At 39.3% G+C, this 27,932-nt stretch overlaps 1 long non-coding RNA gene across 1 annotated transcript; it reads left to right on the top strand.

The window, feature by feature from the left end:
* Positions 1 to 657: 657 nt before the first annotated feature.
* Positions 658 to 25,062, top strand: LOC130157044 (uncharacterized). Its single transcript, XR_008824686.1, has 4 exons — positions 658 to 828; positions 21,658 to 21,722; positions 22,195 to 22,381; positions 22,739 to 25,062. It is a non-coding gene; the product is annotated as an uncharacterized LOC130157044 (long non-coding RNA).
* Positions 25,063 to 27,932: the final 2,870 nt, after the last annotated feature.

Below are 27,932 nucleotides of genomic sequence, written 5' to 3'. Positions count from 1 at the left end.
TTAATTTTCTGCCTAGCAGCTGGCTTGGCGCTGTGCTGGGATTCGGTGTGAGAGCCCTGCTGATAGCACACCGGTGTGTTTGGTTGTTGCCGGGTCGTGTTTATACCGAGTCAAGGACTTTTCAGTTCCTCTGGCCCTGCCAGCGAGGGGGCTGGGAGGGGGCACAGCCAGGAGAGCTGACCCGAGCTAGCCAGAGGGTGTTCCATACCATGGGACGTCATGCTGAGTATAAAAACTGGGTGGAGATGGCCAGAGCCTGGCTATCACTGCTCAGGAGCTGGCTGGGTATAGGTTAGCGGCTGGTAAGCAGTTGTGCTGTGCATCACTTGCGGTTTTTTCCCTTTTGGATTTGATTGTACTCACTCTCTCTCTCCTTTTCATAACAAGTGTTATTAACATTATATTATATTTTATTGTAAGCATTAATTCTTATCTCAGTCCACGAGTTTTACCTTTTGCTGATTCTCCTGCCCATCCTGCTGTGGCAGACAGGGGGGTGAGTGAATGGCTGCATGGTACTTAGCTACTGGCTGGGGTTAAACCACAACAGCAGTGTAATATCTTATGTCACTTTTTCTTGGTATGACTCATGACTATAAGCCTTAAAGGTAAAGAGATCTGAGATAAGGTCTTTTTTGCTCGTATCTGTCTCTTCTCATCTTAAATGGTCCTGCTCAGAAAGTCACAATATAGACAGTAGTCTTTGCAATAAGACCTAAACAGTTCATTTGGGCTCTTCTTATTTTTTGCCCTGCTGACATCTTTAACTATTTATAATGTGCTTTGCAAGCAATGCCCTTCTCGAATCAGCAAAGAGCACATATTCAGGTAAGAATTGTTTTTTCCCTATCTAAAGACGCTGTGTTCCAGTTCTGATTTCGGTTTAAATTCATATTCAGACTGTGTATACTTTTTGGATTTGTTTTTTACATGAATAGTGTCTGGGTCACTAGTTTGCACAAAAATCACACTTTTAAAAAGGAGAGAATGCAAAAAGAAACTCAGTGGGCTGCTCCAGAATCACCTTTTTTGCAGCGAAAAATAATCAGGGAAAAGCAGCTTTTAAAACACCTGATTTTTTTTCTACCAGTATTAAAATTAACTAAATTGATTAACACAATGATTTCACTTGACAAAAGTGTGTTGGGAAAGTCTTGGTTACAAAAGCACCTTGATCCATCTCAGCATGATAACTGCTAAGATGAATGAATTAAACAGAGGTGTGCTGAAAGCAAACAAAATTGCAAAATAAATAAATCCTTTGTCAGAGTTTACAAGCTCTGAGCCACATTAAGCTTTGTATACAGTTTGGCCCAATGCTTAAATACCTGTATGATGACATATTGAGGTTAGAGTTCCCAGTGAAGCGATGTTGTGTATCTGACAACATTTATATTGATTTTATCACCAGATAGCTGCAATGTGACAACTGATGGATTATAGGGAACACACTTCGTTAACTCTGTATGCCTGTATCTTGCAAGCAGTCTTTTTAATCTGCTCACTTTTTAACACCCCACTCAATAATTTCTCTCAAGAGCATGTGTGTCTGGATTGTCCTTTAATGATTTTTCCAAATGGGGAAATCAATGGTATTAAATACTCAAGGAATGGGATGTAAATAAGCAGCTATAAATTTAAGTATATCATTTTTATGCTATTTTTGATCCAATGATACAGTATAGAAGCCTGCATATTTTTATATCGATGACTGTTCTTCCCATTTTTATAATAACTCTTTTGAAAATTTTATTATTTTCTTCACTATTTCAGTAATATATTTAATTGCAGTTTGCTTGAAGAGAAGAACAACAATGAACAGAAAAAAAGGATTTACATTTAAGGAACTCGAAATTACATTCTGTGCTTAACTGTATTTTGTTAGATGACTTGTAACCAAACTTGAAACCAAGGAAATGAGCATCAGGGATAACAAATTAATAATCCAACTAATTGGCAACATCATCATGTTTTGCTAGGCATTGTCATCACGTCGGGAAAATTTTCAAACTAGAGGCACCTGGTGATAAAACAGACCTGTGTCGTTTTCTATTTCTGGTTTATATGTTTTTGCTACTTGAAACACATGCATTTAATTGCTTCAAACAGTGGGACTCCAACATTATTCTGATGACTACTGAACTGTTAAATTGATCAGAGCACTGAGAATATGTATATGTTTTTAAATCAACCTACTGGCAAATTTCCTTTGCTTTAATGCTTCCTCATTACCCTTAATTAAATCCTTTTCTTATTCATTGCCTCCCAAATTGTATCAGTAACCCCTCTCTTTCTCATCTTGGTAGTGCCTCCAAAATTTACAAAAATTAATGGCTCTTCAAGCTTTTAAACACTTTGGGCAAAATTCACCACATGTAATTTCATTGGGAACAGATGGAGCTGCACCAGGAATGAATTTGGCTGTTAGGAGTTACTGGGTGACCTGAGGACTAAGCTATTTATGCATTCTTGTTTTGCAAATCTGATTTCTCCAGCAATGTAGAGAAAGATAAAGAAGCAAACCCAAAATGCTTAAGATGTTATGATCTCTGCAAGTTGTAGCCTACCCTCAATTCACACGTTCACAACGCCCAGTGACGGTGATGAGAAGTCTGCCATGGATCAGGGATACTCATAAACCTGTGTGTGTTGCTTGGTTGAAGCATCTATTTATCTAAATATATTTAAAGCTCTTTCCCTACAGACATTTTTACTACCTGGTATGTGTGTTGGAATTGAATCACTACTACCTTATTTTAGTTTTATGCCTTCGTAATGACATTAAAAGTAACACTTACTCAACATAAAACTAGAGAAAAGTGATGGTGAATCAGGTCCAATTCACGGGGTTTTTTTTGCTCATGAAAAAGGTGGGAAGTATCCGAGCACGAAAGAACCAAACAATTGCAAAAAGTAGTAGCTTTCCCTACATGTAGCTCTCCTTTACATTTTCTCTTCTTTTGCTTTTGGCTTGTCTTTTGGGTGTTTTTTTGTTTGTTTGTTTTACTCCATAACATCTTGGAAAAATATTGACTTGGAAACATAAAAAACAATCTTATTGAAAGCTTTACTTTGACAATAAAATATATGCATAGCACAATTCCTGGAAAAGCAAAATGACAGAGAAGCAATATGCCTGATTAATTTTGAAACATTTAAAACAATCAATTGAAAACCTTTTAAAGCAACACCTTCTGATGAAACATAGCACTTTACAACATCAAAATAGCTTGTAGATACATTTTTGAACTGGAAAACCTGGAAATGTTCTTGGTAAACTGCAAACAAATTGCTCTGAGGTTCTGGAAATACAGAATGACACTCATTATAGAAAAGACTACATATTACTCAATCTGGTCCAGGAGAAGGGGAAAAGTATGACAGCTGGCTTTGTGGGCACTTGGGCACATTTCCATCCAGAAGGCTGTCAGGCAAACCCAACTTCCTTGTTATAATTAAATTACGTGATATATTTTGTTGAAGAGTCACCTCTATTGGTTTTTAAACATAATGAATTGTTTTGAGGGCCCAAAATGCTGTCAGTTTAGAAAATTACATGTTTTCCACTTTGTACTTCACTGTTATTTGAAAAAATTAATCATAGGGAAGATTCTTTGTTTAACAGAGTAAAGCTAGAAACCCGTCATTTAAGCAAATGGCTTGCTAGGATTGATTTATAGATATTATAAAATATAACATAACGACATGTAACAAAATTTTATTACACAGTAAGGTTAATTTAAATTATGATTTGTTCTCCCTGATAGACAATGGGAGATACTTGCATTCAGTAACTGCTGCAGTGTCTGACACCAGCACTTCAATGAACTGTAGCATTCTGAAAATGAAACAATTAGCTACCCTAAAGATAGAAAGTCTAAGTGATTTACTAGGTTTTAGAGGTATGTGTTGTTCAAATGCAATTACTACAATATATACTGAAAATCTGCTACCTCACAGCAGACAAAAAGTTAGTAGTGCACAGAAGAGGAATTGAAGAAAAAAACATATGAAACAATGTTTGGTATTTGGCAGGTTATTTCACCATGTGGAAGAGCAAGTGGTGGCAAGACGACTGCTCTAATACAGATGGGCAACATCCCAGACGAGACCCAGATTTCTTCCTGCAGACGAAAGCCAGAGATAGCTCTTTTGGCTTTGAACAGACTCAGAAGCTTGCAACTGAGCCAGGGGGGTCTCTTGCTCTGCCTCCTTCCCTTACCTTTAAAGGGGATGAACTGGTTTGGGGCTTCCGCGAGAGCATTCCTGGAAAACTCCCAGCACTCACTGTCTCCTTTATCCTCCATGGAAGCTTCCCATAGAATCCCTCCCAGCCGAGCTCTGAGCAAGCTGAAGTTTGCTCTTCTAAACTCTAACCCCTTTGTCTTAGTAGCAACCTTCAGCATGCGCGGCAGGAGCCCAGACTCCACGACCCCGTCACCGCTGCAGCCAAGGCTGTCACTAACGGGGCACTACAAAGCGGGTTCTCCTGGTTTGCGAGCAGCGGTTCCAGCCGTGCCTCATTCCTGGCTGGCACAGCCAACAGCCCTGTGAGGGAGCAGTCCTCTGCGCCTCCCAGGAACCTGATGGATGACGTGCCAGCTGCTGCGCTCTTCTTCCAGCAAACGTCTGTGTGGCTGAAGTCACCCATAAGAACCAGGTTCCGGTGACCCGAAGCTCCCTTAAGTGACCCAGGTATTGTCTTGTTGGCCTTGTTGTCTTGGTTTGGAGGTCAGCAGCAGATACCTACTGTAAGAACCCCCTTGGAAACAACTCTCTGGTCTTGACCCAGAGGCATTTGATAGGGCTTCCACAATCACTGTAGCTGACTTTTATACATCCAAGGTTCCCCTTAACATAGAGCATGACTCCTCTTCCTCTTCTTCCCTACCTGTCTTTACAAAACAGCCTATACCCATCCATCGCAATCCTCCAGTCACATGAGTTGTCCCACCATGTTTCAGTTATTCCTATGATATAGCTTTCTGACTGGGCATGGAGCTCCAGTTCCTCCTGTTCGTTTCCCAGGCTGCATGCATTGGTGTACATACACTTGAGGTGGTTGGTCTTCTGGCTCTCATCTTGGGAGGCAGCTAAGGAACATGTCTCACTGCTCTGCCTGGCCTGGCTTATTCCCCAGTTGGTTGCAATGGCATGAACGTTGCCGCTTTGGACCCTGCCCCTCAAGTTCTTCAGTTTAAAGCCTGTTTCACCAAGTTGCCTAGCCTGCTGCCAAAGATTCCCTTGCCTTTTCTAAAAAGGTGGATCCTCTCCCTCCCTAACAAGCCACAATCAGTGAAGAATGTCCTGTTGTCATAAAACCCAAAAACCTCATGACGGCACCAGTCACAAAGTCAGAGGCTTATTTGCATTATATGCTTATTTCTGGCTGCACCCTTTCCTCTATCTGGTAAAATGGTAACTTGGCCACCAACACTTTTTGCTTACTTGCACACCCAGGACTTTGTGGTCTTCCTTGGTTTTGTCCAGGTTCTGGCTTGCGGTGTCATTCATGTCCACATGAAAGAATATCAATGACTAGTAGTCTGTGCTCTTGACAAGTTGTGGCATCCTCTCTGCAATATCTTGGACCTTAGCTCCTGGAAGGCAGCATACCTCTCGTGACCCCCTGTCAGGCGAGCAGACAGCTGCCTCAGAGCTCCTTATCAAGGAGTCACCCACTATGAGCACTTATTTCTTTTTGTGGTATCCACTGTGAGCTGCTGGTACAGTTTCTCCTTGAAGACCTTGCTCGTGGGTGTCTACAGCTGTTAAAGCTTTAACTGATTTTCGTTGTAATGTTGGAGGGTGGGGACTGAAGCAGAGTCCTGCTTTTGTGGGTCACCAGGGTCCAAGGTGCCTCATTCTCTGTGGTGTCCACCACAGGAGCATGGTTCTGAAACCACTTATCTATCTTAATCTCAGTCCCTCTAATAATTTGCAGTCTTTAAACTGTTTGCATCAACTCAGCCACCTGATACAACGGATCATCAACCTGTGCACATCTTTTTCAGGTACTTACCTTTTCTCCAGGAGAAGGCTCTGGGCATTCATTGCAACCCACCATCTATCTGTACTGCAGTCTCCTTCCTTACCAGTTCCATCTGGGTGGAAGCATCAGACATCTCAGGGGCTTTCTCTGTAGAAACACTGGTTTTAATTTGGAGGCAAGTGTCCATGCACCATTATGGCAGAGACCTTGAGTACTTGGAAGGACAAATATAAGAGCTGCCTTTCAAACATGGTTTGCTCTCACCTTTTTCTGTTTTTAACTGCCTTCTGCACACAAAAATGGTAACTGTGAGCAAATAGCAAGCATTTCTACACTTACATCTAATTATTTGTCAGTTATGTCATTCCAGCAATATCTGTGACCTAACAGATTCTGTAATAAAGTATTTAATGATAATACACAGCCACAAGCAATTGGGGTATATTTAATTCTTAAAAAAAGAAATTTTGGGTAGATCATAGAATGATGCACGAATTATGATTCAGAAAAGTAATTAAATAAGCCTTTATAGAAAGAAAAAAAAAAAAAGAAAAGAAAAGAAAATTAACCCAACAAAAAACAAACAAACAAACCAACACAGGTTTTATTGAAAATGGAAGGTTTATAGGGATCAAACTCAAAAATCAAACCACATATTTTCATTATTTACAGGAATGTAATACTGCAGAAAAATTATTTCTGTGGGGAAAAAAATTAGCAGCAAAACTTTCAATAAAGGATTTGGAAATCAAAGTGTATTTGAGCTAACAAAATTCTACAGTTAATTGTGAATTGAGCACTTGTTTGGGAAATATCTCAGCACTGTGAAATCCTCCCCAAGCTGATGTACAGTAGATTGCAAGTCTGTATTAGAGCTGGGGAACATTGATAGGGTGTCTACCATGAGGGTCTGCACAGAATTTTTTCAAGAAATTACAATTCAGATTGTCTACTATATTTTAAAACTAGATGTAAGAAATACCTACTTGCTGGAACGCAGTAGACTTCCATGATCATAAAACTGGTGCTACAAACAGAAGCAGACCTTGAGTACCTCTTCCTGAATATAATAAAAGTGGCAAGAACTTTGAGATCTGAAAAAAATATTGAACTTGTCTTCTTCAATATTTCATTTTCCCTGTAACAGTTTACAAAATGATCCAAACTTTACATTTTGTTGTCGCTATCATTTAAAGACTTTGCAAGATGAGATGAAATCTCTGTCTGCATTAAATGAGACATTTCTGAAAACACTGCCACACATCACATGGGAAGGTGAAAGCCAAGACAAAATGTGAGGTCTGAAAGACAGACTCACCCATTGGCAAGTTTTCTCGTTTGCTTTTTTCCTTCTTAAGAAAGCACTAACCTTTCTAAATGTGAAATATATGAAGACTTCATGCCCTTAACAAATGAATGAGTATGAGAGAGAGAAATGGAAACCAGGCCTGGGGGAAAGTTTGATCCCTGGTTCTTAATAGATACACAGAATGCAGTGCCAGTATAATCAGACTGAGTCTGTTGGAGAAGAGAGATGTGTGGCACACCAATTACCGACAGCAGAGAAAATTGAAAGAAATTACATTCAGGGGAGTGTGAAATGTGAAAGTCAAGGAAATAAATTAGATGTTGTATGACCTCTAGTGTAATATGTGGAGAACTAATACATTTAACCTAGTTGTAATCATGTCATAGCTAGACTGCATTAGGAACTTTTTCATTTAAATTTTCCTCTCTACGGCTCTGTGTTCAACTTTTCGGAATAGAAAAATAACACAGCCACACAGGCAGCTCCAGCGTTAGTTCTGGACAGTGAAGCTACACAAAGTTTGCGCTGTGCAAAGGAGCCAAGCTCAGAATTTGTTAATCATGCACCACTCAAATTTTCTGACATTAAAAATTAGGATCATCGGAGGTTTCCCTGAAGAAAATAAAAGATAATATATCTGCTGCAAACTATGGTACGTTGTAACAGCCAGTAGACAAAAGTATCTACACAGTAAAAATTACCTATGTGGAAATACCTTTACTAGTATCAGAAAAGGGGCAGGAGTGGTTTACATTGCTTGAAGATGTGATTGGGGAGCCTTAAGTATTATGAGACTTCTTTAATGAAAGCATGGATGTTGGTTGTCATCTGTCTGACGGAAGGTTCTAAAATGGTAAAAACTCTGACTAGAGAGAAGCAAAAGACTTTGGGAAGCATCTGATGATGTAATCATATTGAAGCTCCAAATGCCTCAAAGGCTGCCTGATACCTGATTGAAGTATTTCAAGACAGTTTATATCCATTACATTTTGTCCTAAGCATCGCAGGCTTGGAAAATAGTGTCTTCCTCTTTGCAAAAACCTTTTAGTTCTTCTTGTCTTCAGGATAAACAACTGCTATTCTTTCATTTCTTCCTTGTGATTTCTGCAAATTGCTCTGCTTATGCCCCATTTCATCCATGTTGCTAATATCGTTAAGATGATGCAAAACAGCTTTCAGTAGATATGAAAACCATTTCTTAAATTCCCATCATGAATTCACCTCAAGCAGAATTGGGACTAATCTGCCTGCCTGAAAAAAAAAAACAAAACAAAACCACCACCAAAACCACAACAAACAACCCAAAAAACCCACCATCAGAAGAACATTAATTTCTAAAGCTACCTGTTGGAGGTGGTTCGTAGAGGGGGGGGAAGGAGGGGAAGGACTATTAAAAGACACTACCCTGTGATGCTGTGACAATGCACAAGAATGTGTCTTTTGTCCACAGAGAGCTCCATCCCAAACAGAAGCAAAGGCTTTGCTCCTGTAGGACAGTTGTGCAGATGGGTGGGAGAGCTCAGTTGTCTCAAACTTATTTCTGTGCCACTAATTAACTCCTTAACAGACTGACTTCAATCTACTTAACAGACTGGACGCAGTCACTTCAAAAGTTTTACTACGATAATGGTAGTTGTTATTTTTAATGGATATGTCTGGCTCAAAGATGAAATTTTGAGGACCTGTACCTTTCAGAAAGGCTGGAACAAATGATTGCTATGCACAGTAGTAGTGATTAATTAGAGCTCCAGCACTGCTAGACCAGACCTCACTAGAAGGCTTTCTTGGCCCTGAGTGAGTGAGCAGCCTGGCTCTAGTCGCCTGTTGTATTTAACTAAGCTTTTCTTGATCACGCTTAAACTGGGTAAAACCTCAGTGTTTCATGTCTTTATAATTCTTGCATCAGAATATATTTTCTGACATAGGAAATATAATTTTACTAAGCACATTCTGATAAATTTGAAATGTTTTTTATCAAAAATATGCCACAAACCTGCACACAATATTCAAAGGATTTCCAATTACTTTTTTTCTGAAAGTCTGCTTATATTGTTTGGATGAAGCATGCATATAAAGTTAATACATCTTTGCCAACTGTCTTTTCACAGATAAAAAAGTAATTTTGTCTTGAATTTGAAAATTATGCAGATTGCCTGTTTCTGTCCCTTTCCTTGAACCATGCTGTTTTTTCAATGAAAAAAATTCAAGTTTCACAGTTGGAAAACAGACCAATCCACTAAGCCAATCCATCCATTCTTCCATTGCTCACAGCCCAGTTTTCACACCAAACCATTCTGCTCTCAAAGTTACACGGGTTCTCATGTCCTTTCTGGAGATTTACAGAGTGGTGCTGGGTTTTATGATGAGGTGGGGCGGGACTGCTTCTCCCAGCTCCCGGCAGTGGCTGTTGCACTGGGGCAGGTTGCCATCCTCTGCTGACCTCCAAGGGCAAAGGACAGCCAAGCTGTTCCCCTGCCCCGCATCCTGCCCATCACTATGGGTCCTCCTGTGTGTCTCGGGCAGAGGTACAAGAATCCTGAATTCTGAAAATATGGGAAATACATATGACCTGTTAAGCACATCTCACTGAAATGATAGAACAAAGTCTAATAACCATTCTCAGATCTATTTATTTTTATAGTATTTGTGTTCATGCCATATAGTGACTGAACTTTTTCTCTGTGTGCTCTTTTGTACAAACTTATCCTGGTTTGCAGCAAACCACAATTTAACAACTGAAAAATCCAAAATCTAGTATATCTGTATTTCTATGTAACTACTGACCTCGTTTGGAGTAGTTCAGCTGTCTATAATCTTGAATACTGATGTACAAACTTCATCCACTCGGCTGCTAAATTCTTTTCTTCAGCTTTCAAAAGAGCTATGGATAAAATAAAAAGATTTTTCTTGCAAAGACCATAACAACACTGTTTTCGATAAGGTAAAGGCAGCATCACAGTAAAGTAAATCAACCAGAGAAAATAAAAAAAAGCTGGCACAGAGAAAAGAAAGAAAAGAAAGCAAGCAAAAAATACAGAATTACATTGAAAGAGGGCTGTAATATAAGATATGGCTGGGTCATGGGAGACTCTAATTTCACTGCAGCCTACAAATGGAAAAAGACATTGAGCTTCAGTGGTAAGAAGCCCTTGAAAAGAACACAGAAGAAGCTAGAAGCACACTTAGCTCACAGCAGGATAATTTTCCTTTTTAGGTCATTGTTTCTGGTCATTTAAATCTAATTCTGGTGACCGCTAAGCTGTCTCAGAAAGACAGTCTGAGAGCCTGAAATTGTTTCCAGAATTCATGATTAAACTGTCGTCTGGATCCAGGTTTATGTGGAAGTAGCCTTGTATAAAACCTGGAATAGGGGATTTGGCTCCTTCTTTTTCAGTTCTGCAGAAGGTAAGATTTCAGGCATTCTGTGAGATTCAGGTAATTCCTGGATATAATCATGTTTTCAGAAGTAAACATGCTTATTAAACTGTTACTGCTACTGTCTACTAACTCATTCTAACAACGGCAGTTTCTAACTTCTGTCATGTAATTTGGAAAAAATGCCTTTCCATAGAATCCTAGAATGGTTTTCAAACAGTACTTTAGCGCTGCTAAGAAGTAACTTTTTTTCATCCTGTACAAAAAAAGAGGATGTTTAGAAGTGGCTTCCATGATCCCCAAAACTGTTGGTTGGAAATGCCCCATGCTGCATGAGGCTTATTGTAGTGACTCTAGGAGGAGACACTGGAAAAGAAATAGCCTTCCAAGGGAACGATAATTAATCTGACAAGGCACTTGGTATCCAGTGGTGAAAGCAAACTTCACCAATTAATCAGTGTGACATCCAGAGGTCATTCACCAGCTCTTCATATGTCTTTGCAACTCTGGACAAGAAGGTGAGAAAACGCATGGATCCTAGATTCCCATAGAGCAATTTGGGTTGGAAGGGATCTTAAAGATCATCTATTTCCAACCCTGCTGCCATGGGCAGGGACACCTTCTGCTAAACCAAGTTGCACAAAGCCCCATCCAGCCTGGCCTTGAACACACCCAGGCATGGGGCATCCACAGCTGCTCTGAGCAACTTATTCCTGTCTCTCCCCACCCTCACAGTAAAGAATTTCTTCCTAATAGTTAATTGAAACCAGTTCTTAGTTTAAAACTATTACCCCTTGCCCTATGCCTGTGGAGTTGAATACCATTACTTCCTCCTTAGCACTGACCTCCCCTGACACGTGCTATGAGAAGGCTGTCACTTGTTTCAGTGACCTGAAGAACACACAGTAGGTGATGCTGTCTGTGCTGGTGCATTCCTGCCAACGGACTCTGTCTCTTACCAGAGGCAATGTCTGTTCTCAGTAGATCAGCATTTCATCAGAAAGTACAGCCTTCTTCAGACAGCGTCATGGAGCGAAGTGTCTAAGAGATAGAAGTGAAACATCACAAAGAAAGTATGAAAGCCTGAGAGACATTTGCATGGATATTTGGAAAACTCATACAAACTTGTAGTTCTCCTTTTTAGTTCAAGATTTTCCAGCATCTACCTGGAACCTAGTGCCAGACCATGTGCATTTCCCCCCGGCCAGGCAGACTCAGCCCTCGCAGGAGGCTGGTTCATTCCAGCTGTGGGACTTTGCCTTTGTCCCTGTTGAATTTGCTGAGATCCCTTTCAGTCCCTTTTTCCAGCCTCTCCAACTACATATAATAACCAAGGGAATGGCTTTTGCGGGTTTGGTGCTGCTGCCCTGAGCTCCTTAGATAATATTGATCCAAAGATGATTCTGATGAGTTGCAGGCAAGATTTTTCCAAAGTTTATTAGCAGAGAAACTGTATTGTTACTTCAAGAAAGAGTCAGCAATTTGCTCTTAGATATGTGTGAAACTATTAGAAATGTAGCTCTTTAAGCTCATTATTATCCCTGTCACACACAGGCGGGATGACAATGTGTAGCTATTTAATGCTATGTTAGAAGGCAACACTAGGGAGAGCCTTTTTTATGACATTTTATAACATTTTTCAGTATGAGATGTAGTAGAGCAGCACTATCTCCACTGAAAGGTCTAGATGCCACTACGACTACTTGGCTCATAGCTACATGTAAAGCTACAAGGCAAATGAAAGAGCTGTAGCCACACTTTGGAACCACTGCCCTCTACCTTGTCCACAATAATGTTGAGTGGATATAACCATATTGAAAACCCTAAAAAAAAATTGTGAACAACTATTTTTGCGAACTGTAGTGAGAACAGATAGTGACATTAAGATGACAAAGGATCCACACTAAAACATTCAAACTGCAGAAATATTAAAAATATGTAAAATATTTTTACATTCACCGTGCACGTATGTCAGTCCTTCCTTTCCCTAACTATGGAACCTGAGTTTGAAGTCAGAGGTTGTGAAGCTGTCACTTAAAGACAGAAGTTGTTAAGCAAATTAGAAGGTTTGGGAAGGGCTTTCCATGGGCATGTTGTCTTCAGAAGGACTGAAATGTGTTGGCTGATCTTTTTAGCTGAGTTGCACGTGTCCTTTCAAAGGGACTGGTGTGAAGAAAAAAATATAATTATAGACTGTTAGAGATATTTATCTGAATTTTGTTAATTTACCAAGTACCAGTGAAAATACAAGCCCGTTTAGCTAATTTGAACTTTCTTGCCTTTTGGAAGTCAGAAAACAGGAACCGTTCCCTGTATACAGATGAGGGAAAAAGAAAAAAAGAAATAAATATAGTTTGGACATGTCTATTTTCCTTTACGTTAAGCTACAGGATGCTAAACGGCTTCACTTATAAGGGTATGAAGAAGCTGTGGAAAGCAGTGAGTAGGGAAGAGAAAGAACATACTATGGGGAGCCCTGAGGGGTTAGGAATTTTCAATTAAGGGAGGATGCGAAAGATAATTTGAAGGAAATAAGGCATTCTGAGTTTGAAGGAAGGGTGTGCAATTCCCTCATGTGAAAGAGCCCCCAGGCAGAGACTTATCCCTTAAGGATTATCTAACCACAGGTTCGCTGCCATGTGAAACAGCTATAGGGGAACTAATGGGATATTGTATTAGGGGAGCTACTCTCCTTGTGTCAAGTTTTTGTAAAGCTCCATCTTTTCTCTTCCATCAACATATAGGCAATCTAGAGACCCTTCTCCACCATTTTTCTTTCCCCCAGGGAGGCTGAATATTGATGAGCAGTAGTTGTGGGTTTTTTTTATTGTATGAGTAATAATAAACATGACTGCCACATTAACAAAAAGTTGCTTTGTTTGCTTATTACTGTGCTGACATATAATTACAATAATGTGGCATAATAACAAAGACTTGACTTCCATATGGCCATTTTAATCTCTTATTAAACACTCTGATATAACCATCAGAAACAACTTCTGGAATGGATTTGATTTATTTTTTTTTTTCAGTACTGTCCTTCATATATGTTCTTGTATATGTGGTAGGACTGAATGTAGCTAAAATTTCATAGTGAACTGGGACTACACTATGAAACATATTCCAGACTTTCTGAAATTATATTCTCTAATCAATTTTATGTAAGCTAGATAGTCTATAAAGTAATTCCAAACTTTACAGTCCTCTTCAGTTATGACTGTCTTCTGAATATTTCAGGACTTATTTGCTGTTGCAGCCAACCACTTTGACTTGCAGTAGGATTTAACTGATGCATAAAACACAGACTGAAACCTGGGAAATTCCTTAAAGATAAAAATTCTATACTGTGAGAGTGAACAGATGGTGGAACAGGCTGGCCAGAGGGATTATGGAGTCTCCATCCTTGGGCATCCCAAGCTGGACACAGTCCTGGGCAACTTGCTCCAGCTGACCCTGTCTGAGCAGAACAATTGGACTAGATGATCTTCAGAGGTACCTTCCAGCCTCCATTATTCTGTTATTTTGTTAGAAATATCAGATCTTAGAAGATGTCAATACTGTTTCTCCAAGAAACCCCAAGGTCCACATTCATCCCACATAGTTTCAGTCAGTTCAGATAAAAATCTAGATGCTGCTGCAGTTTTTACCAATACAGAGAGAAGCACATCCAGAAGAAAGCTGAAATCTGCTTTAGCATAAACACTCCAAAACAAGGGCAGGTACAGCAAAAGCACTAATATTATGTTCCAGTTTTGGAATAGCTATTGCTTTTGAAAGACTATCTAGAAAAGTTACTTCTCACAAGATTAGAGACTAAGGTTTTCATCTCATATTCCTAGTTCAAAGCAAGACAGATAAATCTATATTTCCATCTGCTCTGAATACTTTCTTGTCAAGGCTGTAGAGTTGTCTTTGATGGGTACATGAATGCAAGCTATGTATCAAGGCAACATCATGAACGATATATATCACTTCCAAATGCTTCTCTGCATTTCAAATTATGCCAATTAATTGACAATTCATACAAAAAAATCATGTCAGACACAGATTTCCCAACTAATTCAAGTCCATGTGCAAGTTTTATTATGCATAAATCCTATAAGGGTAACCGTTGGCTTATACAAACTTGTATCTTGACAAAAGGTTAAAATACAGCTTTTTGAAATATTTTCAGAAAGTCCTTAAGGAGAGAGACATAGGATTGATAGAGGAGATAAATATCAACTTTTTTTAGATTATTGTGATGCCACCAGGTTTTATACAACAGGTGTGAAGGATAAAATTAGTCAATTACTGAAAAATAATGAGCAATGCAAAGATGACTTGTCAGTGTTATAGCCCACAGCTGCTGTTGCACATCATGGAATATAACTATCTCAATTATCAACTTGGCACAAAGAATAATGTTTGTGAGTTGCAATTAAAGCAAGTTTTTTGTACTGATTTTGCTGTGCTTTATGACCAGTAACCTGCAGGTGAACAAAAAGTTTCACTTTTGAGACCTGCTTCATAATTTAAACCAGATTAACATTTAACATACTCCTTATGCTCCTTTGTGTATTTAGCAAAGACCTGGCTGCCTTGTTCCAATAAGCAGGGAAAATGCAGCAAAAAAAGAAACCTCCAGTTTGAAAGGGATATTTTTAGAGGCCCCTCGTTCTGCCATATTTATTCATGTTGCTTTTTTACTACAGTAACAACTTTTAAAAGTCTTTTGAGCTACTTCACTGTATTTGTCTAATTACCTGCCTTTCTCTCCTGGAACTAATAATATAAAACATACTCCAAGCACTGAAATTAAATCATTAATCAAATTGCAAATTTAAATGTCACAGGGAGCAAAAAATATTGGCAGGAATAGATGGTGGGTGGCATGAAAGTATTTCTGGCAAAACTTGACTTGTGATGTTTTGCAAACAAGTCATTACTTCATGCAATTATTGTTAGCATTCCTCAGCTCTCAGGTATCTGGGTAGGAACAAATAGGAGAAGATTCAGTCAACTGCCCAGTCATGGGAAGCTTGTTCAGGACTGGCAGTGTTGCTCCTGCCACCCCACATGATGCTGGCAGAAGCTCAGGACTCACTTTTAAAACTACAACAGAGCCCTTCCCTTTCCAAAACAATTCTCCCATCTACAATGACATGGCCTAGCAGCGATGCTCACCAGACTGAGAACCACAGCTCCATTTTTTACTTTTCTGATGCTGCACAGAGCTCTGCAAGAGTGACTCTACAGTGTCTAACAGCTCATTTTAGAAAAAAGCTTATGATGTCGTTAACTTTGGATATACACACAGTTCTGCTTCCTTCAGGTTACTAAAGATTCAGGGCCCCAAATGTAAGTGAAAGTAGTTCCTGAGCCACAGAGCCAGCAAAATCTATAGAATCCCCTGGCATTGTGCAGATTATATGCTGCGTCTTGTGGTTTGAGACAATAGAGAGGTGTTTCTGTCAGTGAGAAATATTAACATATTTTTTCTTCTCTTCATTTATATATATTTATATAAGCTTTCTATTAATTTAAAATGACTTTGAGGTATTTGTCTTTCTGCCAAAGTTGAGTGAAAACGGCCAGTAAGGTTAAGAGTTTTAGGGAAGTGAGAGAACCAAATAAATGTAAACATTCCATTTTCTTAGAAAATTAGGTTAAAATTTACCAGTGTGATTCCACATGTTTCATATAACCAACCACCGCAAATATTGTTAATTTTTATTGTGTTCTTCTTAGTTCAAAGACATTCTCACTCTTCCACCCTTGTGCTGTATAACATCTCCTTCTCCCATAACTAAAACCTGTGAACTGGAAGTCTGCATATAGTTTAGCTTTCTGGTGGCAAGCTATCTTTAAGAAGAAAACAATCTTTTTCATACAGTACTGGGGAAATTAATCCTTAATATTTAGTCACTTTCCAGTCCACTTTCAGATATCTTAGTAACCCACTCAGATAAAACATGCATTGTAATTTAAAAGGAAATGTATTTCAAGGGAGTTTTCATTAACACACACACTTCTCTCAATTAACAGTGTTCTGAAAACAATATGTTGAGTAATATATGCCTATTCAGTGGTAGTGTGTTAATACTTTGGGAATGACACATTAGCAGTCTTGTTTAGATTGAATAGTCTTTGCATGAACATTATTCATTCAAAGCATGTCATTCACAATTCATGTCAGATATCTGGTAGCATCAATTAACTGATATGAATTTGTTTAAAACAGAAGAGCTGGGTATAGCATTGGTCGTTTTCCATCTACTAAGGAAATGAAAATGATAGGATAGTATGTGACTCCTCTAATGATTTTTAATCTAGTTTAGGCTTAACTGAATCTAACCAAATTTTCAGAAGATAAAGGTCTAGCAGAGTTCTGGATTCAGACTACTACAACTTGGGAAGCAGGCTGATGGAAGATCCAGGCTTTACATTTTGTTTTAATCAAAATATTTGTTGCTGAAAAAATGGCAAAGAGTGATATATTTCCCAAAATAAACCCTGGCTCTCCAGCAAGACTGAATCACTGAGGGCTTGGGTTGCTGGTAGGAGAGTGGGCAAGACAAAAGGGTGGAAGAGAAAAAGACCTTTCCACTTGGAAGGCACCCCTTCAAAATATACACATTTATTGTCCAAATGATTGAACTGCAGGCTGATCCTTGGCAATATCATGACACTTTTATGCATCAGTGTTATGAAAGATTCAAGTTACATTGCCTGTCACTATTTTTCAGTGTCTAAAGCAAGCTGGCTTGCTTTAAAGTAAAAGAAAAAGTAACAGACAGGGACTCAAAGGCCTGTTGTCTGTATCAAGACCTGTTTTCAAGCTGAAGCAGCACTAACAGATGTGTGGCTTGATTCCCCTTTTGAGCCAAGGCAAGCAGGAGTACCATTTTGAAGCTATATCCAGTGCTTGTTTCTCCTGAACAGCATCATAATTTTAGTTGCTCAGAGTGCAACCTGAATCACATTTAAATAAGGCAAAAAGTGGTGCTATGTAATAGGAAGATGGTGGAATGAGTGCATACAGAGAAGCACCGATTAAAGATAACATCAGACAAGTACTGGTGGTGATAAAACGGTAAAAAGATCTGCAAAATATGATGGCAAAATAGAATTAGGATGAAGTGGCTAGTGTGATCTACAGCAGGTATTATCTATATAATAACGTATCCCAGGGTAGTAGGACTTGCTTATGTTTTAGAACTGGGAGCCAGTCCTCCATTTGGCAGTGCTGGTTGGTTATGCCATGATTGTGCAGGAATTAGGACCACCCACATATGAATTAAGGGTGGTACACGAGGGAGCTTTACAACAGGTGGTTGCACTGGGGTGATGCACTGCTTATGCATCTGGTGCCTGGTGGGATGCTGTCCCCATTACATTCCATGGATGCTTGTGGCTTCTGTCATTAGGGGTGGATTAGGTTCCTCCACTGCCTTAGGTGCTGCCTGCACAGAAGGAAGAGTTCATGGCTGGAAATAAAGGTTGCAAGAAAATTAAGATCTGCGCACATGGAGGGTAAGAATGAGACCAAAAAGGGCAGAACTCAAACTTACAGACTTGCTAAAGGACAAGTGAAGTGGGGACAATGGCTTGCATGCAGTAACTAGTCTGGCACAAACTCTGCCAGAACTCTGCAACTTCAAATCCACTTCAGGATGCCTTTTTTAGGATCGTTTGGAAATGTTTGATCCAACAAAACATTTTCACGGTGGAGTATTTCTTTGTGCTGATCCATTGTTGTGGTTTTAATTCAACAGCAGGCACCCAGAAACCGGATTTACTGTCATGAGGAATGATCTGTTATGGGCACCCCCAAAAGAGCATGGAAATGTAAATGAGCAGTTAAATTGCAGCTGTATCCCTCTAAAAAAAAAGTATCCAAAATATTGTACTGAAAGAGTAACTAAAAAAATCCTCGACATAAACCTTTTTAATAAAAATCCTACGAAGGGCAGATTGTATTACGTTACTGGCTAAATTACATGTGGAGAAATATATTTTAATGTGCCCAATATCCCAAAATGTTCAACTTTTACTGTAAATAAGCAAATTTAAATACAAAGCAATTATTTTGATTTGTAATTGAGAAACAAAAATTACAAAATATTTCTGAACAAAGCATAACAACTTTGTATTACAGCCCCTGTAATAACAAGTTTCTCCCATTTTGTTATGAGGAAATGGCAACACTTTAGTCAGATCTATCTATTCTTTGTAAATAGCAAGTTCCTAATATCAATAATGTAATCAATAAGCTCTTCAGTTAAAGTGGTGGATTCACATTTTAAGGCCTGGGTTGGAACTCAAACTGCCACTTCCCACAAAGGAACTGATGATCATGGAACATTGTTCTCCTATGTAAAAAGTAAGATTTACCTTAATCCCCCTCCCCCACATTACACACTGGGTATAAATAAAAAAAATCTTCTGAAAGTTTTTGCAAACGCAAAAGTTGCATTGATATATTTGTGTTCTTATTCAAGTCTGATTTTTTTTTTTTTCCAATCACTTGCTTATTTTCTGGTCAAAAGTAACATATTTGCTCATTATCCAGGCTAATTAAGCCAGTACATAGCTATGGTGCTGATCTGTTGGTGCAAATTTACTGCTGCCTAGAAGCAAGGAGGAGAATTACAATTGCAAGATGTGTCCAATTTGTGCTAAATCCAGTCATGCAGATTAATTATTATGGCTTGCTCTGGGATGTGTCTTAAACCTCACTCAAGTCCATTAAGGTGTAGTTGGAAATAAAATGTTAGATTTAGCATCAAGGCCATAATTTTTTCCCCTGGTTTTTAACTAAAGCTACCTGGCCATATGTTGAATTTCATAGCTATAGAGAATATTGGGGATAGAAACCCTAGACTGTGTAAATAGAGGAAACAAAATGGCTCCCATTACAGATAATGGATGAACATTTATTTGAATTAAACATTTAAATGTGGCTAATTAACTCATTAACCTTTACATCAACAATTATATTTCACACTGTTCACTACACTGCTCTCTGCTCTGTGGTTCATGGGATTCTTAATTAAATCTAAGTCCAGTGGTCTTTCAAAGGTTTCCCATTAATTCCACTATTATCATGCACAAACCGAGGGAAAATATTCCTCAAGACTTTGTCTTCTGATAGGCTTGTGGTTACTCTCATCCTTGCAAGAGCAGTGGCAAGAGCCTTTAGTCATTCTGTTAGAACCGCAGAATCCTGTGGTATTTAATTAGTAAGTCTATTTGAAGAGTTTATGAAGCAAAAGGCATAGGAAGAGTTTTGTGACAGTGATTAAGGTTTGCACTAGCTCAAGGTGCCTGGCTTTCCAGAGAGCTGTATCTCCTTTGCCGTCTCAGAACGACTCTTCTGGGTCCTGTTCAGGGTTCTGCAGTGCTCAGTTGCTATTAAAATTCCTGTCGCAACTCCTAACTTCTCTGTTAGGCTTGTCTGCCTTTCTTTTCTGAGTTAACTTCTAGATGAGGATCAGGATACTACTTCAGTATCTGGAAATCTTGCATTGAAAACCTCTTTTGGTTAAAAATAAAAAAAAAAAAAGTAAATGCAGCTGCAATTATTTCAGCTTAAACCTGGCCAGTGCTGTATGCATTAAAACTGTTGAATGCTTTGGCCTCAGGTCATTACACAGTACCTGTTAGTAAATCATATACCTGCCGTGGATGAACTAGTGTAAATACCAGGTAGCTCAGCTGACTGACCGCAGCACCGACCAGCTTCTCCTGTGGGACATAACCCCCAGCAAGGTCTGCAGCACGTTAAAGCACAAGGATTTCCACAGGAACGTAAGCCAGCTTTATAATACCAACATATCGCACTGTTCCTCAGATGTGAATGTTGTCAGCTAGAGTCTCTAAGAGACAAAACCTCTTAAATAATCTTTTCCTGGAATCATAAAAAAAAAGAAAAGTTAATTACTGAAGCTCAAGATATATGATAGCTTTTTAAGTGTAACTATTCTATGACAGAAACAATTTAAGAAGTTATTGCAAAAATGATGACATTAGATTTATGTCTTCTCAGATTTTGCTCTTTTTCTTTTGGCTTTCATCCAGTTCATCAGGTACAGTTTACTGCCAGACTATCAGTCTGTTTCATTAAAATAGCTTCTATGTCTCTTTTTTTTTTCTGTGTACAAGATGAACTATAACATTTCAAGATTTGCTATTTGTTGATCTGATTGAAAATATTGGACTCTGCTCCATAAAACACCACAAGCTCCTGTTTCTGCCATTTAATACTCTTCCCACTTTCAACAGCTATCCAGTGATGCTTATTCTACCAGTTTATGAAGCTTCACATTCATCTCAGAGTACATTGTAAACAGTTCCTGAATTCAGGAGAGAGGAGTGCTGACATTTTTACCTTGCTTTTTATCATTTCTAGACTTAATAAATAAATAAATAAATAAAAAATATTTAGAGTTCTATTTTGTTAGCCTAACCCAGAATTGCAAGTAGAAAGAATATAATTTGCTATAAAGAAACTGGCAATAACATCAAAATAAAACAATGCACTAAATAGTTCACAGAAAAACATAGACATGGGCTCAATTTAATATTTTGTAAGAAGAATGGCAAGTGCCTTAACGCCAGCTTTAGATATTGTCTTGGAGTAGGCTCCAAAGGAAACAAAATATCCCCTAGGAACACTACTGATTATTCAGGAATGTTAAGCGCCATCCCTTGTTTCCTAGAACACAGCTGCTGATGTTGCCTTGACCTAGCATGACTCACCCAAGCAGAGTTACAGTACAGAAATACTGAAAAATAGAGATTGTGTGAACAGGACAGTGTAAACCAGTGTTTCCAAAGGGAATTTCAATTTTCTGTAAAAAGGCCTTTCCGTTGTCCATTACAATGATCTTGCTCTGTTTGAATTTTGCATCAAGCTACTCCCAGTATAAATGTAATTTCACTTCTGTGCCTTTGCTTACTGCTAGAGGCCCTTCACGTGTTCCTATTTTTCCTCCAGGTGACACCAAGCAGGGTGTAGCAGAACGGCAGAGCACGGCTACAGTCTTGTTTTGCAAAGCTTCTGTAAGCGACCCACTTGTAGTTTTGCTAATCAACATGCTCCCATGCTTACCTACCTCATTTTACCGACATTTATAGCCACAAATTGCTGTCCATCTTGTACATTGCTAACAAGTTACCGAGCAGTGAATCACGTCTCTGTGACAGACTAACGAACTAAAGCCAAGTAGAAATACTTATGTTTATTCATACAGTATTGTCCCTTTTAAGGGTCTCGTTCACTTTGTGTTACAGTGATGAATTCATTCTGCATATAGAACCATTGCCACAACTTTTTCTTTATGAGGATTTTATTTTTATTTTCAAGAGGTTGGAGAAAAGCTGTCTGGCTTGCTTTCAATTGGGGATTCTTTTTTTTTTTTTTTTTTTTTTAAATCCAAGTTTCATTTTGTCACTGAACGTCAGCGCTGAAGCACTGATAAGGAAGAAGGTGTGTTTTGCGACTGTTAGAAAGATTGACCTCTCTTTCTTGTAGAGAAAAAGAACTTTACTTTGAAACTGCGATAAACTGTTGCCAGGAAAGACCACGGTGGAACTGACTTTGCGAGCCCACTGGAAGCTGACTCCACACTGGTCATTATTCCAAAAGAGACAGATAACCTTCTGGTACATGACCCCCGATCTCCTATCCTTCCTGAGGAAACATTATTTATGTTTTGGGGGTAAGATCTAATGACAAAAATTCCACCAAGTTACAAGACTGTTGTAGTATTTCATCACCCAAGTCCACTCTTTCCATACCCAAAGAAAGTTCGAAAGTTAAGAAAACTATGAAGAAGCAGGTCTGGAAGGTCGAAAAAAAAAACCACTTTGTTGTGATTTACTTACGCAAAGGTGTAATCCAAACCTGTATTTCATTTACTAGGAAAATATATCTCTATGTTTTAGGTATTATAAGTTATTCTATCTACTGAATGTCTGTAAATGCACATAAACTTGTCCTTCTGCTGCTTTGATATGATTCTCAACTGCAAGGAATGTCACAGGATAAACATCTTTGGTTTGTCTTCTGCTTCCAGGGAGAGGTGCCAGGTGACAACAGCGACGCTGCCAACATCCGGGAGTTGTTCACCCACCGTACACCAGGAGAGGTTTCTCGATGCTGTGTTGGTCACTAATTAGGGCTTTGTGCCTGGGTAGTTTTACTGCTCAAGAAATTACCGACTCTACTAGCCATATTTGTTGCACATTCAGATGACTTGTTGCAAAACAAATGAATGGAAATGTTTTCTTTAATCAGATTTTTTTTTTTTTTTTTTTTTTTTATATTCAAGAGAAGGGAAGAATTAAAAAAACCCCAAAAACCAATAACCAACAACCAAACACAAATAAACTCCAGGAAAGTCAGAGACATAGTTAGTGGAACAAAATGTTTCTCTAAACTCAGTCGGGCTGGTTTTATATTCCAAACAAACAAAACTGATATTTTTTTGTTTTCATTGGGTTTTCTTTTTAATGAAAAGCCACTGTTCATTATGCAAAGCTGAAAATAACAATGCTATGCCTAGCTGAATCGCAAAGCTCATTAAAAATAACATTTTGGGGGGATGTAAGGACCCAAGAGTGAAAAGAAATGCAAATCTTATGTCTGTATCGAGTTGTCTAGCAACTGGATATAAAAGAATCTTTTTGAGTACGTTCTGCGAATCCGCTAGGTTTTACATGGGTCTGTTCAGGCACCATTACCCAGCTCATCAGAACCTTCGCAAGCAGGATATGTACAACTTCACACTCCAACTAGCCTCCCCGTTTGTTCCCATCGGTGTTTTATACCTTTCCACACATTGGGGATTTTCTTCTTGAAGCCTTGAGCTTCTAACATGTCCCATCTTGACAGTCCAGCCTGTCTCTGCAGTTTCACCTTTCTCATTTTCCTACTGACTTTTTTCACAGCAGTATGATCCAGCGCTATATAGTTGTACCATACCAGAGCTGCGACCTGAACCCTTGCTAAACACAGGGCTAAAACTGTTGTGGGGTTTGGGGTCAGGGATTGGAGGGAGGGTGTTTAGTTGGGGTTTTGGTTTTTTTTTTCTCTGGGTGGTTTGTATTTTTTTTTTTTTTTTTAAAGATCCCAGGGGCACAGAAAAGGAGGCTCACATAATAGTTTGGCTCCCATGTTTTCCAAGGCAATTGTATTTCTTTCATTCTGGTCAACGCATTTTCCCCTTTAAACTCCGTAGTAAATAGTTTTCCTTCTTTCCTCCCCACATCTTATTCAGTAAAGGTAGCCTTCCTCCTGAGCCTGCGCATAGAAAATTTCCTGACATTCAAACATGTGCTGTAGTACCAAAAGAAAGGAAGAAACCCAAACTGAAACAAAAGAATCAACACATTGTACAGCTAAGTCTGAACTAAATCCATGTTTAGAGCACATTCATTCCTGTCTGAGGACAGCAGGCCAGGACCTCAGCCTCAGCTCCCCAGGTAGGGGCAGGTCCCCTCCTTGGCTGCCCTCAGCCCCTGCCTCTCAATTCAGGTTATTGTCACCTGCTGCTTTTCATTCTTCTGCCTCAGGGGAAAAAAAACGCACAGCTGCACTCATTGAGGATAGGAATTCTCTCAAGAAACACTCCTTGCAGGCTTTCCAATTCTTCCCAAGATTGTAATGACTTGGGTAAACAGCTAAAGAACTGGTTTTTTTCCCTGTACTCCCTTCACATCCTATTTTCAAATAAGCACTGCTTAGTTTGAGAGCTTTCAGCTCCCTTGCTCTAACCTAATGGCTGAGCTTGCACACGCCAGGGCATTAGCTGGAGGTATCAATCTGAATCTCACTGTCTTAAAAAGGCAGGGCACATTTTTTATGACTCCTTCTAGACTGTATGTCTGCTTTATACCAGATATGATTTAATAGACTTTTTAAAGCGAGCCTGTCATCTGCCTTCCATGAATATGAAAAGAAGCGTATTTACAAGCTAGGCACCTTAGAATGCCTTTCATTGTCCCAGAAATCTCTTATTGAAGCATCTATTCAAACATACATGCTTTTTGGAAATCTTAAAAACAATTTCCCTTGCACAGATATCTTAAAGTTTGTTTGCTGTTTTCTGCTTTACTTCTTATCAGGTCTGAGAATGGTGTATTACGCAGGCATCCTGCAGTATGGGAGGATTTCAGAAATATATTGGTCTGCTCCAGAATCCATCATTTATTAATCACTGCGCCTGGTGCTGTTCCTGCCATCTATCCTCAGTCACAGCCTGAGTCTCTTCAGAAGCAGATTTTTATTTTTTCTTTAATATTTTGTATCCTGCAGCAGGAGTGAAGTCAATCAGCTTCAATCAATGCTGACACTATGGAACACAAAAGCAGTACATCAAAATAGGAAGATTTGAGGGCAAGGTTGTGTTATGAATACACGAATAATAAACTCCAGCTGTGTCCTGCCAGTGGCTACATCAGCTACACAATTTGTTTTATTGGTTTGTTTGTTCATTCAGGGCCTTTCTGTGTTCGTGTGTATCTGAATTCAGTCTTACACAGCTAAATAGAAGAGTTTGCCTATAGAAAGAGTTCTGTCTTCAAGATGGAAGATCTATAAACATAAATGAGTTTCTTTCAATAGCTAAGTGAGTAGCAGATATATATTTCTTAGGAACAAACTTCACAAACAAGCCTCTACAAATCTCCATTGAGGAAAACAGAGGCTTTGCAAAAGATCTAACAATCTGCTGCTTCTGGACATAAACTGGATTGGAATTCCATCAGCATTTTCCTTTTTTAAAAATTTTGTCTAGAATATGGATAAATAGTGGTTTGCAAACCGTGGCTTCTTGCGTACCAAAGTCTCAGGGGCTACAACTGGTGTCCTGGTTTGCCTACAGAGCTATATTCCTTCTCTAGGAAAGTCTGTGTGTTGTTCTGAGTGTCCACTGTCTGAAAGGTGGATGAATGATGTCACATACAGTTCTCTGCTAACCCCTGATGATCACAGAATCATAGAATGGTTTAGGTTGGACAGGACTTTAAAGATCATCTTAGTTCCAAACCCCTGTCATGGGCAGGGACACCTTCCACCAGACCAGGTTGCTCAAAGCCCCATCCAACCTGGCCTTCAACACACCCAGGGATGGGGCATCCACAGCTTCACTGGGCAACCTGTTCCCGTGTCTCACCAACCTCACAGTAAAGAATTTCTTCTTAATACCTCATCTGAATCTACTGTCTTTTAGTTTAAAGCCATTAATCCTTGTCCTATCATTACATGTCCTTGTCACTGAAATCAGGAATAAGAAAACTCCTTCACACCAATGCAGCGTTAGGAAGCAGGCATTCCTTTATCGCAGCGCTGGATGCACAGGGGATCGTTCCACTTAACCATGCCATATGTTACATTTAGGAAAGATTATATAGACCATACCTATGTTTATGTATTACATTTCTCAGAAGAGCCATACATATTCATCCATTTCCCAAAAATAGGTGTTGCTATGTTAATTAAGCATTGTGCATGCTCCTTACAGGTATTTAAGAAAACTTCTGGTGGTCTCAAACAACAGTTGACCTCTGCTTACAGCTGACGGAGAACTGAACCTCAGTTATCTTTCCCTACATGGACTTCTCTTGACCACAGTTCAATTTCTTTTAGGCAAGCTTGGTTTCAGATCCAGCTTTGCAAGAAGATCTTTCGTTTTAGATCCTTCTTAGAATTATTGATTAACCTTCCCTTAACAATATAAAGCTGCACAGCTGTAAGGGCCCGTTCTGAGAAAAGGCTTTGCTCATCGTCTGGGTGCCAGGCTGCGGAGTGCTTGTGCCTTAAGGTGCAGTGAGGAAGCCGCTAGCACTAACTCTGGCTCTCTGAGCTCACCTGCAGATTAATTGTGCACACCTGTCTGCAGTGAGGGGCTGCCCCAAGCCTCCCAATGAGGGACATGCCCAAAGCTTAAGTACTGGGGAAGGAGAGATCTCCTTGGATAAGCATGGAGGGAGTAAACAGCTTGGTAGGCTGTGAGATGGCTACAAATGTGCTTTGCTGCAGGTAGGCACATTCCAGGGTAGAACTTGGGTGGATAAGGCATTGTATCTAACCAGTGCTTAAGTATGCTGTAAAGGGTTTCACTTGAGGCCTGTACCTTCATATGCCACAAGTGGTGCCTGAACAGGGACTTGTGGAAAAAACAAACAAACCAAAACTTCTGGCATAGCCCAGCTGAGCCAGGGAAGATGGACATGGGAAGATGGACACGTGAGCCCTCTGATTGCCATGCAGAATGGTAGGTGAACAGCTAGGAACCATGGGACAATCATTATTATGGGAATAGAAAAATCAGGGACAGAAAATTCAATAGAATGTTTTGGACCAAACCAGACAAAATTGCTACTATCAACAGACTCTGCATTTTGGGTAAAATTGGCTGAGTCATCACGTTCTGGTGAGTCATCTGAGATTATAGTCTTGTGAAACAAACTTTCCCTTGGTAATCATGTTTATCTTCTTGCAATGGTAGGATATCATGTCCAGGAGAGACTGTATGAATTTCATTTATTTATTTGCAGCAAGGAGCAAGAAAAAAACCTGAATCTTTTCTGTTCTGTTTTGCAACTGTGACTAGGTGGTAGATTTAAATTGTACTATGTATTTTATTGACAAATAAATGTCTGAAGAGAGACCTGAGTTGAAGCAGCTCTGAAAGCAAGAGAAAGGGTATACTATGCTGCCTTAGATCAGTGCAGAAAGGAGGCTATGCCAAAGGGAGACATGAAATTGTTCAGTGCGTTCCCCATCCGATACCAGGTAGTGACCAGCGGTGTGAGAACTCCCATACAAAGCTGTAAAGGAACTCAGATGCTCAGTTAAAGATTTTGGACTCAGATCGGCATTTACCATGAACTTGTATGTTGCCGTTGCAGAAGGGTATGAAATGACCCTTTATGATGGAAAAGTGCTGTGTCATATGATGCTTACCTCTATGCAATATACAGTTTGGATCATGGAGTACTGGAACCCAGTTACTGTGGAGACAATGGATAATTTAATGAACACAAGATATATAGATTGAGGGACTTGGTGGATCCCCATTTGGCTCGTTTGACCAGCTGATCATGGACCTCCGACTGATGATGAGCCAGAGAACAAGCCAGAACAATGTGGATTTTCCTGCTGCTTCTTTCCTTGTGCCTGGTGTTGCCATACAAGCTTTTTGAGTAAGTTAGGATGTGATATGAAACATACTGATGTGTGGGTTTGCTATATTGTTAGGGGATTTT

The sequence above is a fragment of the Falco biarmicus genome, chromosome 11, assembly GCF_023638135.1.
Source record: "Falco biarmicus isolate bFalBia1 chromosome 11, bFalBia1.pri, whole genome shotgun sequence".
NCBI lineage: Eukaryota > Metazoa > Chordata > Aves > Falconiformes > Falconidae > Falco > Falco biarmicus.
The sequence above is the reverse complement of the archived record's forward strand: the minus strand, read 5'-3'. Positions and strand labels throughout refer to the sequence as shown.